General features: G+C 35.3%; 1 pseudogene; it reads left to right on the top strand.

Annotated features, from left to right (window-relative positions):
* The first annotated feature begins 9,723 nt into the window (after positions 1 to 9,723).
* Positions 9,724 to 10,272, top strand: LOC128309258 (uncharacterized; annotated as a pseudogene).
* Positions 10,273 to 12,919: the final 2,647 nt, after the last annotated feature.

Here is a 12,919-nt window from a genome sequence, read left to right as displayed (position 1 = left end):
CACTAAAAGTGACTTTTTCATACAAAAGTTGTTAACTTCGATGTTCATCAAATATCCAATCCAAACTTAGTACTTTTGTACGTAGCTTCACTAAAAGTGACTTTTTCATACAAAAGTTGTTAACTTCGATGTTCATCAAATATCCAACCCATACTTAGTACTTTTGTATGCAGCTTCACTAAAAGTGACTTTTTCATACAAAAGTTGTTAACTTCGATGTTCATCAAATATCCAATCCAAACTTAGTACTTTTGTATGCAACTTCACTAAAAGTGACTTTTTCATACAAAAGTTGTTAACTTCGATGTTCATCAAATATCCATTCCATACTTAGTACTTTTGTATGCAGCTTCACTAAAAGTGATTTTTTCATACAAAAGTTGTTAACTTCGATGTTCATCAAATATCCAATCCAAACTTAGTACTTTTGTATGCAGCTTCACTAATAATGACTTTTTCATACAAAAGTTGTTAACTTCGATGTTCATCAAATATCCAATCCAAACTTAGTACTTTTGTATGCAGCTTCACTAATAATGACTTTTTCGTACAAAAGTTGTTGACTTCGATGTTCATCAAATATCCAATCCAAACTTAGTACTTTTGTATGCAGCTTCACTAAAAGTGACTTTTTCATACAAAAGTTGTTAAATTCGATGTTCATCAAATATCCAATCCAAACTTAGTACTTTTGTATGCAGCTTCACTAAAAGTGACTTTTTCATACAAAAGTTGTTAACTTCGATGTTCATCAAATATCCAATCCAAACTTAGTACTTTTGTATGCAGCTTCACTAAAAGTGACTTTTTCATACAAAAGTTGTTAACTTCGATGTTCATCAAATATCCAATCCAAACTTAGTACTTTTGTATGCAACTTCACTAAAAGTGACTTTTTCATACAAAAGTTGTTAACTTCGATGTTCATCAAATATCCAATCCAAACGTAGTACTTTTGTATGCAGCTTCACTAAAAGTGACTTTTTCATACAAAAGTTGTTGACTTCGATGTTCATCAAATATCCAATCCAAACTTAGTACTTTTGTATGCAGCTTCACTAAAAGTGACTTTTTCATACAAAAGTTGTTGACTTCGATGTTCATCAAATATCCAATCCATACTTTGTACTTTTGTATGCAGCTTCACTAAAAGTGACTTTTTCATACAAAAGTTGTTAACTTCGATGTTCATCAAATATCCAATCCAAACTTTGTACTTTTGTATGCAGCTTCACTAACAATGACTTTTTCATACAAAAGTTGTTAACTTCGATGTTCATCAAATATCCAATCCAAACTTAGTACTTTTGTATGCAGCTTCACTAAAAGTGACTTTTTCATACAAAAGTTGTTAACTTCGATGTTCATCAAATATCCAATCCAAACTTAGTACTTTTGTATGCAACTTCACTAAAAGTGACTTTTTCATACAAAAGTTGTTAACTTCGATGTTCATCAAATATCCAATCCAAACTTTGTACTTTTGTATGCAGCTTCACTAAAAGTGACTTTTTCATACAAAAGTTGTTAACTTCGATGTTCATCAAATATCCAATCCAAACTTAGTACTTTTGTATGCAGCTTCACTAAAAGTGACTTTTTCATACAAAAGTTGTTAACTTCGATGTTCATCAAATATCCAATCCAAACTTAGTACTTTTGTATGCAACTACACTAAAAGTGACTTTTTCATACAAAAGTTGTTAACTTCGATGTTCATCAAATATCCAATCCAAACTTTGTACTTTTGTATGCAGCTTCACTAATAATGACTTTTTCATACAAAAGTTGTTAACTTCGATGTTCATCAAATATCCAATCCAAACTTAGTACTTTTGTATGCAGCTTCACTAAAAGTGACTTTTTCATACAAAAGTTGTTAACTTCGATGTTCATCAAATATCCAATCCAAACTTTGTACTTTTGTATGCAGCTTCACTAAAAGTGACTTTTTCATACAAAAGTTGTTAACTTCGATGTTCATCAAATATCCAATCCAAACTTAGTACTTTTGTATGCAACTTCACTAAAAGTGACTTTTTCATACAAAAGTTGTTAACTTCGATGTTCATCAAATATCCAATCCAAACTTAGTACTTTTGTACGTAGCTTCACTAAAAGTGACTTTTTCATACAAAAGTTGTTAACTTCGATGTTAATCAAATATCCAATCCAAACTTAGTACTTTTGTATGCAGCTTCACTAAAAGTGACTTTTTCATACAAAAGTTGTTAACTTCGATGTTCATCAAATATCCAATCCAAACTTAGTACTTTTGTATGCAGCTTCACTAAAAGTGACTTTTTCATACAAAAGTTGTTAACTTCGATGTTCATCAAATATCCAATCCAAACTTAGCACTTTTGTATGCAACTTCACTAAAAGTGACTTTTTCATACAAAAGTTGTTGACTTCGATGTTCATCAAATATCCAATCCAAACTTAGTACTTTTGTACGTAGCTTCACTAAAAGTGACTTTTTCATACAAAAGTTGTTAACTTCGATGTTAATCAAATATCCAATCCAAACTTAGTACTTTTGTATGCAGCTTCACTAAAAGTGACTTTTTCATACAAAAGTTGTTAACTTCGATGTTCATCAAATATCCAATCCAAACTTAGTACTTTTGTATGCAGCTTCACTAAAAGTGACTTTTTCATACAAAAGTTGTTAACTTCGATGTTCATCAAATATCCAATCCAAACTTAGCACTTTTGTATGCAGCTTCACTTATAATGACTTTTTCATACAAAAGTTGTTAACTTCGATGTTAATCAAATATCCAATCCAAACTTAGTACTTTTGTATGCAACTTCACTAAAAGTGACTTTTTCATACAAAAGTTGTTAACTTCGATGTTCATCAAATATCCAATCCAAACTTAGTACTTTTGTACGCAGCTTCACTAAAAGTGACTTTTTCATACAAAAGTTGTTAACTTCGATGTTCATCAAATATCCAATCCAAACTTAGTACTTTTGTATGCAGCTTCACTAAAAGTGACTTTTTCATACAAAAGTTGTTAACTTCGATGTTAATCAAATATCCAATCCAAACTTAGTACTTTTGTACGTAGCTTCACTAAAAGTGACTTTTTCATACAAAAGTTGTTAACTTCGATGTTAATCAAATATCCAATCCAAACTTAGTACTTTTGTACGTAGCTTCACTTAAAGTGACTTTTTCAAACAAAAGTTGTTAACTTCGATGTTCATCAAATATCCAATCCAAACTTAGTACTTTTGTATGCAGCTTCACTAAAAGTGACTTTTTCATACAAAAGTTGTTAACTTCGATGTTAATCAAATATCCAATCCAAACTTTGTACTTTTGTATGCAGCTTCACTAAAAGTGACTTTTTCATACAAAAGTTGTTAACTTCGATGTTCATCAAATATCCAATCCAAACTTAGTACTTTTGTATGCAGCTTCACTAAAAGTGACTTTTTCATACAAAAGTTGTTAACTTCGATGTTCATCAAATATCCAATCCAAACTTAGCACTTTTGTATGCAGCTTCACTAATAATGACTTTTTCATACAAAAGTTGTTAACTTCGATGTTAATCAAATATCCAATCCAAACTTAGTACTTTTGTATGCAACTTCACTAAAAGTGACTTTTTCATACAAAAGTTGTTAACTTCGATGTTCATCAAATATCCAATCCAAACTTAGTACTTTTGTACGCAGCTTCACTAAAAGTGACTTTTTCATACAAAAGTTGTTAACTTCGATGTTCATCAAATATCCAATCCAAACTTAGTACTTTTGTATGCAGCTTCACTAAAAGTGACTTTTTCATACAAAAGTTGTTAACTTCGATGTTCATCAAATATCCAATCCAAACTTAGTACTTTTGTACGTAGCTTCACTAAAAGTGACTTTTTCATACAAAAGTTGTTAACTTCGATGTTAATCAAATATCCAATCCAAACTTAGTACTTTTGTATGCAGCTTCACTAAAAGTGACTTTTTCATACAAAAGTTGTTAACTTCGATGTTCATCAAATATCCAATCCAAACTTAGTACTTTTGTATGCAGCTTCACTAAAAGTGACTTTTTCATACAAAAGTTGTTAACTTCGATGTTCATCAAATATCCAATCCAAACTTAGCACTTTTGTATGCAACTTCACTAAAAGTGACTTTTTCATACAAAAGTTGTTGACTTCGATGTTCATCAAATATCCAATCCAAACTTAGTACTTTTGTACGTAGCTTCACTAAAAGTGACTTTTTCATACAAAAGTTGTTAACTTCGATGTTCATCAAATATCCAATCCAAACTTAGTACTTTTGTATGCAACTTCACTAAAAGTGACTTTTTCATACAAAAGTTGTTAACTTCGATGTTCATCAAATATCCAATCCAAACTTAGTACTTTTGTACGTAGCTTCACTAAAAGTGACTTTTTCATACAAAAGTTGTTAACTTCGATGTTCATCAAATATCCAATCCAAACTTAGTACTTTTGTATGCAGCTTCACTAAAAGTGACTTTTTCATACAAAAGTTGTTAACTTCGATGTTCATCAAATATCCAATCCAAACTTAGTACTTTTGTATGCAGCTTCACTAAAAGTGACTTTTTCATACAAAAGTTGTTAACTTCGATGTTCATCAAATAACCAATCCAAACTTAGTACTTTTGTATGCAGCTTCACTAAAAGTGACTTTTTCATACAAAAGTTGTTAACTTCGATGTTAATCAAATATCCAATCCAAACTTAGTACTTTTGTATGCAGCTTCACTAAAAGTGACTTTTTCATACAAAAGTTGTTAACTTCGATGTTCATCAAATATCCAATCCAAACTTAGTACTTTTGTATGCAGCTTCACTAAAAGTGACTTTTTCATACAAAAGTTGTTAACTTCGATGTTCATCAAATATCCAATCCAAACTTAGTACTTTTGTATGCAGCTTCACTAAAAGTGACTTTTTCATACAAAAGTTGTTAACTTCGATGTTCATCAAATATCCAATCCAAACTTAGTACTTTTGTATGCAGCTTCACTAAAAGTGACTTTTTCATACAAAAGTTGTTAACTTCGATGTTCATCAAATATCCAATCAAAACGTAGTACTTTTGTATGCAGCTTCACTAAAAGTGACTTTTTCATACAAAAGTTGTTAACTTCGATGTTCATCAAATATCCAATCCAAACTTTGTACTTTTGTATGCAGCTTCACTAAAAGTGACTTTTTCATACAAAAGTTGTTAACTTCGATGTTCATCAAATATCCAATCCAAACTTAGTACTTTTGTATGCAGCTTCACTAAAAGTGACTTTTTCATACAAAAGTTGTTAACTTCGATGTTCATCAAATATCCAATCCAAACTTTGTACTTTTGTATGCAGCTTCACTAAAAGTGACTTTTTCATACAAAAGTTGTTAACTTCGATGTTCATCGAATATCCAATCCAAACTTTGTACTTTTGTATGCAGCTTCACTAAAAGTGACTTTTTCATACAAAAGTTGTTAACTTCGATGTTCATCAAATATCCAATCCAAACTTAGTACTTTTGTATGCAGCTTCACTAAAAGTGACTTTTTCATACAAAAGTTGTTAACTTCGATGTTCATCAAATATCCAATCCAAACTTAGTACTTTTGTATGCAGCTTCACTAAAAGTGACTTTTTCATACAAAAGTTGTTAACTTCGATGTTCATCAAATATCCAATCCAAAATTAGTACTTTTGTATGCAGCTTCACTAAAAGTGACTTTTTCATACAAAAGTTGTTAACTTCGATGTTCATCAAATATCCAATCCAAACTTAGTACTTTTGTACGTAGCTTCACTAAAAGTGACTTTTTCATACAAAAGTTGTTAACTTCGATGTTCATCAAATATCCAATCCAAACTTAGTACTTTTGTATGCAGCTTCACTAAAAGTGACTTTTTCATGCAAAAGTTGTTAACTTCGATGTTCATCAAATATCCAATCCAAACTTAGTACTTTTGTATGCAGCTTCACTAAAAGTGACTTTTTCATACAAAAGTTGTTAACTTCGATGTTCATCAAATATCCAATCCAAACTTAGTACTTTTGTATGCAGCTTCACTAAAAGTGACTTTTTCATACAAAAGTTGTTAACTTCGATGTTCATCAAATATTCAATCCAAACTTAGTACTTTTGTATGCAACTTCACTAAAAGTGACTTTTTCATACAAAAGTTGTTAACTTCGATGTTCATCAAATATCCAATCCAAACTTAGTACTTTTGTACGTAGCTTCACTAAAAGTGACTTTTTCATACAAAAGTTGTTAACTTCGATGTTCATCAAATATCCAATCCAAACTTAGTACTTTTGTACGTAGCTTCACTAAAAGTGACTTTTTCATACAAAAGTTGTTAACTTCGATGTTCATCAAATATCCAATCCAAACTTAGTACTTTTGTACGTAGCTTCACTAAAAGTGACTTTTTCATACAAAAGTTGTTAACTTCGATGTTCATCAAATATCCAATCCAAACTTAGTACTTTTGTATGCAGCTTCACTAAAAGTGACTTTTTCATACAAAAGTTGTTAACTTCGATGTTCATCAAATATCCAATCCAAACTTTGTACTTTTGTATGCAGCTTCACTAAAAGTGACTTTTTCATACAAAAGTTGTTAACTTCGATGTTCATCAAATATCCAATCCAAACTTAGTACTTTTGTATGCAGCTTCACTAAAAGTGACTTTTTCATACAAAAGTTGTTAACTTCGATATTCATCAAATATCCAATCCAAACTTAGTACTTTTGTATGCAGCTTCACTAAAAGTGACTTTTTCATACAAAAGTTGTTGACTTCGATGTTCATCAAATATCCAATCCAAACTTAGTACTTTTGTATGCAGCTTCACTAAAAGTGACTTTTTCATACAAAAGTTGTTAACTTCGATATTCATCAAATATCCAATCCAAACTTAGTACTTTTGTACGTAGCTTCACTAAAAGTGACTTTTTCATACAAAAGTTGTTAACTTCGATGTTCATCAAATATCCAATCCAAACTTAGTACTTTTGTATGCAGCTTCACTAAAAGTGACTTTTTCATACAAAAGTTGTTAACTTCGATGTTCATCAAATATCCAATCCAAACTTAGTACTTTTGTACGTAGCTTCACTAAAAGTGACTTTTTCATACAAAAGTTGTTAACTTCGATGTTCATCAAATATCCAATCCAAACTTAGTACTTTTGTACGTAGCTTCACTAAAAGTGACTTTTTCATACAAAAGTTGTTAACTTCGATGTTCATCAAATATCCAATCCAAACTTAGTACTTTTGTACGTAGCTTCACTAAAAGTGACTTTTTCATACAAAAGTTGTTGACTTCGATGTTCATCAAATATCCAATCCAAACTTAGTACTTTTGTACGTAGCTTCACTAAAAGTGACTTTTTCATACAAAAGTTGTTAACTTCGATGTTCATCAAATATCCAATCCAAACTTAGTACTTTTGTACTTAGCTTCACTAAAAGTGACTTTTTCATACAAAAGTTGCTAACCTCGATGTTCATCAAATATCCAATCCAAACTTAGTACTTTTGTATGCAGCTTCACTAAAAGTGACTTTTTCATACAAAAGTTGTTAACTTCGATGTTCATCAAATATCCAATCCAAACTTAGTACTTTTGTACGTAGCTTCACTAAAAGTGACTTTTTCATACAAAAGTTGTTAACTTCGATGTTCATCAAATATCCAATCCAAACTTAGTACTTTTGTATGCAGCTTCACTAAAAGTGACTTTTTCATACAAAAGTTGTTAACTTCGATGTTCATCAAATATCCAATCCAAACTTAGTACTTTTGTACGTAGCTTCACTAAAAGTGACTTTTTCATACAAAAGTTGTTAACTTCGATATTCATCAAATATCCAATCCAAACTTAGTACTTTTGTACGTAGCTTCACTAAAAGTGACTTTTTCATACAAAAGTTGTTAACTTCGATGTTCATCAAATATCCAATCCAAACTTAGTACTTTTGTATGCAGCTTCACTAAAAGTGACTTTTTCATACAAAAGTTGTTAACTTCGATGTTCATCAAATATCCAATCCAAACTTAGTACTTTTGTACGTAGCTTCACTAAAAGTGACTTTTTCATACAAAAGTTGCTAACCTCGATGTTCATCAAATATCCAATCCAAACTTAGTACTTTTGTATGCAGCTTCACTAAAAGTGACTTTTTCATACAAAAGTTGTTAACTTCGATGTTCATCAAATATCCAATCCAAACTTAGTACTTTTGTACGTAGCTTCACTAAAAGTGACTTTTACATACAAAAGTTGTTAACTTCGATGTTCATCAAATATCCAATCCAAACTTAGTACTTTTGTATGCAGCTTCACTAAAATTGACTTTTTCATACAAAAGTTGTTAACTTCGATGTTAATCAAATATCCAATCCAAACTTAGTACTTTTGTATGCAGCTTCACTAAAAGTGACTTTTTCATACAAAAGTTGTTAACTTCGATATTCATCAAATATCCAATCCAAACTTAGTACTTTTGTACGTAGCTTCACTAAAAGTGACTTTTTCATACAAAAGTTGCTAACCTCGATGTTCATCAAATATCCAATCCAAACTTAGTACTTTTGTATGCAGCTTCACTAAAAGTGACTTTTTCATACAAAAGTTGTTAACTTCGATGTTCATCAAATATCCAATCCAAACTTAGTACTTTTGTACGTAGCTTCACTAAAAGTGACTTTTTCATACAAAAGTTGTTAACTTCGATGTTCATCAAATATCCAATCCAAACTTAGTACTTTTGTATGCAGCTTCACTAAAATTGACTTTTTCATACAAAAGTTGTTAACTTCGATGTTCATCAAATATCCAATCCAAACTTAGTACTTTTGTATGCAGCTTCACTAAAAGTGACTTTTTCATACAAAAGTTGTTAACTTCGATGTTCATCAAATATCCAATCCAAACTTAGTACTTTTGTATGCAGCTTCACTAAAAGTGACTTTTTCATACAAAAGTTGTTAACTTCGATGTTGCGTCCAGCAACAAAGGTCGCGTCCAGCGACCGCTTCTCTACCGCAAAGGCGACACTAATAGCTTCTTTTAACACTTTTATTCTAAAGGAGAGTGTATCTCTCGTGTTAGTTTAAGAGAGGGAATAGGGCGGGCGTTAAAAAAACTTCTATCCTTTGCCTAAGCTGGTATCGAAAAAGACCCTAGCTGTCCCTGCGCGCTGCTTTTATCGGCATTCTCTCCCGTTTTCCCAGAACGGGAATACGTGAGAAGAGCGCACGATCCTGCTACGCGAGCGCCACCTAGCGTAAACCTACTGAACGGGCTGCTGTTGGTTCAAATGAACCGTTGCTCGCAACACTGGACCCCGGTGTTTTGAACTGTCAAAACACCATCTCGTGGTTCGATGTCAACAACAGCTATTTTCACTGCCGGGCGCTCTAAAACCTTTCCGTTTGCCAATTTTACGTGTACTCGCCGTATTTCTCCGTCTTTCGAAGGTACCGTCCGTACCACGCGTCCCTTCGGCCAGCATCCGCGCGGGAGGTTGTCGTCCACAATCAAGACTAGATCGTCTTCCTTCAAGGTTCGCTGCGTCTGGAACCACTTACTTCGTCTGGTAAGAGTCGGTAGATATGAGGCGACCCATCTGCGCCAGAAAACGTTCGCGTAAGCCTGTGATGCTTTCCAGTTGTTTCGTAGGCAAGCTGCTGAATCGTCTAAGATGCTTAGAGGTTTGGTCCCAGCCGACGATCCTAAAATAAAGTGGTTTGGAGTCAATGGTGCTTCTTCTTCATTTTCTACCGGAACCTGTGTAAGCGGTCTCGAGTTTACAATCATTTCGACCTCTATCAACCAGTTTGTAAACACCGCATCAGATGGAGTACGTGTAAAACGCATGTTGTTCAGCGTGTGCTTCACGGTTTGCACTAATCTCTCCCATGCCCCGCCAAAATGTGGGGCAGCCGGCGGGTTGAAGTTCCATTTCGTGTCCGGAAGGTGCATTACTTCAATCAGCTCGTTGGTGTTTATCTTGGCTATGGCTTCCTTCAGTTCTCGATTTGCACCTATGAAGTTGGTACCCTTATCCGAGTAGATCTCCAATGGGGTACCGCGCCGGGCGATGAAGTTTCTTAACGCGATTATGCAGGAGCTGGTTGACAGGCTGGATGCCACTTCGATGTGTATCGCTCGGATGGTTAAGCAGGTGAACAATACACCCCAGCGCTTTTCCTGTCTCCGTCCAACAGCGACGAGGAATGGTCCGAAGTAGTCGATTCCCGTAAATGAGAATGGTCTACAGAATGGAGAAAGACGGGCGGCGGGAAGCCCACTCATCATTGGCACCGTAGGTGTAGCGTTACGGATCTTGCACGTTGCGCAGTTGTTCCGTATCCTATGGCAAGCGCTTCTCAAAGCCGGAACGTCGAATTTTTGTCGTACTTCGTTCATCACGGTTTGATGATTTGCATGTTGGTACCGTCGATGATAATCATCGATAATCAGGTCCGTGAGGTGACCGGTTTTCGGCAGGATGATGGGCCGTTTCATTTCGTCACTGATGTGCTGGCAAGCATCGATGCGTCCGTGTAGCCGTATGACTCCATCTTCATCCAGGTAAGGGCTTCGCCTAAAAAGAGGACTACTTTTCTTAAGATTAATTCTTTTCGTTTTAGTGTCCGCCAGCCCCTCTTGCAGGATCCTATACTCATCTGGGTATTCCTGATACTGGGCTTGTATTAGAACTGTGCGTTCTGCTTGTTGCAACTCCAAGTGCGTTAGAGGTCCCTTGACACGCAACGCTTTTGGTTGGCGTGCGTTATTTATGAAACGCCAAACGTACGCAACTGCCCGTTGCAATCTTCTCCAGCGGGAAAATCGTTCGATGCTGATTACAGGATGCACAACCTGGTGAACTGTGATGGTTTGACGCATTTCTTCATCAGTCGATTGAACCTTCAGTGTCGGCATGTCCCACTCATCCTCGGGTTTCACTAAGAAACTAGGACCGTTAAACCAGTGGGTGAAAGTAGTGTGTGGGTCAAGGTTTGACCATTTTGTGCCCTCATCGGCGACGTTTAAAGTTGTAGGTACCCAATGCCACTCATTTAACGTAGAATTTTCCAAAATCTCTCCTACTCTGTGAGCTACATATATACTGTAGCGTCTATGGTCTGAATTGAGCCAACATAGCACATCTTTTGAATCCGTCCATAGGAATCGGCGATGAATTGGGATTCTATGTGCCTTCTCAATGATTTTAGCCAGACGTATGCCTAAAACGGCTGCTTGAAGTTCTAAACGAGGGATGGATATATACTTCAGAGGAGCTACTCTCGTTTTTCCACCGATTAAGGCTACTTCGCGTTGACCATTTGACTCGATTCTAAAATATGCAACTGCAGCATACCCATCTTTGCCAGCATCGACGAATACATGTAATTGAGTGGTACAACTACTAAGGTCGGTGGTGATACGGTAACATCTTGGCACTGAAAGCTTTTGAAGCTCAGGTAGGCATGCGAGCCATTTCTTCCATTTGCATTCCAAGTTAGTAGGAATTTTCTCATCCCATCCTGTACCGGCGCGCCACACTTCTTGAAGCAACACTTTTAGAAACAGCATGAAGGCTCCGATCAAGCCAAGTGGATCGAAAATTGTCATTAGCACGCTTAAGAGTTGTCGCTTGGTTGGTATTATTTCTCCCTGTAAGACCTCTTGTCCTTTATTCGGCAATTTAAACTGGAAGGTGTCACTATGAGCATCCCACCACATGCCAAGTACTTTTTGCGTTGCAATTGATTGGTCTAGCGTCATATCTTTCATACGGTTTCCGTTACCTCCAACGGCTTGTAAAATTTCATTTTTGTTAGCCATCCAATTGTGTAGTTTAAAACCGCCTTGCGACTGGATGTAAGTTACTTCTTTCGCTAGCTTTATAGCTTCATCTAGTGTTTCTACACTTGTTAACATATCGTCGACGTAATGATCTGCTTTAATGCATTCGACGGCTAGGGGGAATTGTTCTGCATATCTATCAGCGTTTGCATTTTTTACGAATTGCGCGCAGCTGGGCGAACACGCTGCCCCAAAAGTCATTCTCATCATGACATATTCATCGGGTTCCTCTTGCGATGCATCGCTTTTCCACAAAAACCTTTGGCTGTTTTGATCTTCTTCGTTGATCAAGACCTGGTGGTACATTTCTTGTATGTCTGCTGCCATAGCGATTCTAAATTCTCTAAAGCGGCATAATACGGACGTTAATGGTGCTAGAAGATCGGGTCCGGTAAGGAGCATAGAGTTTAGAGATACTCCATTTACTGATGCTGCTGCGTCCCATACAATACGCACTTTGCCTGGTTTGTTTGGATTTACTACCGGGAAAATAGGTAGATACCACTTTCGAGGATGTGCTGTCTTTTTCTCTTGATCTGTGAGTTTTCTGATATAACCTTTCTTCACATGATCGGCTAATATCTGATCCATCTTTATTTTAATGTAAGTCTCCTTTGCCATTCGGCGTTCTAAACAGGTAAGTCGTTTCAAAGCCATCGAGCGATTATTGGGTAATTTGACATCATCGTAACGCCATAACAACGCGGTAACGTATCTTTCATTTACAAGTTTAGTGTTGTTTGTAAGTATTGCTATTGCTCTTTCTTCATTTTTAGAATTGGTACTCACGTGTTGCCTGTTGTACGGATCGTCAAGTGCAAAACCTCCTTTAAGTGCGGCGTCGATCTTCGTATCGATATTTTGGCATTCGCATATTTCAATCGAGTGGGCGGCTACTACCTTTGCGTTATTTGAAACTACCTGTGGAGAAATACTTCCGGAAATTGTCCATCCCAATCGAGTTTTTGTGGCGATGGGTTCATTTGCGGATCCTTCGACAGTCTTTAGTGGTACGGTAATGT

The sequence above is a fragment of the Anopheles moucheti genome, unplaced genomic scaffold (genome assembly GCF_943734755.1).
Source record: "Anopheles moucheti unplaced genomic scaffold, idAnoMoucSN_F20_07 scaffold_16_ctg1, whole genome shotgun sequence".
In the NCBI taxonomy this organism is placed as follows: Eukaryota; Metazoa; Arthropoda; class Insecta; order Diptera; family Culicidae; genus Anopheles; species Anopheles moucheti.
Note: the sequence above shows the minus strand (reverse complement) of the source record. Positions and strands in the feature narration are given on the sequence as shown.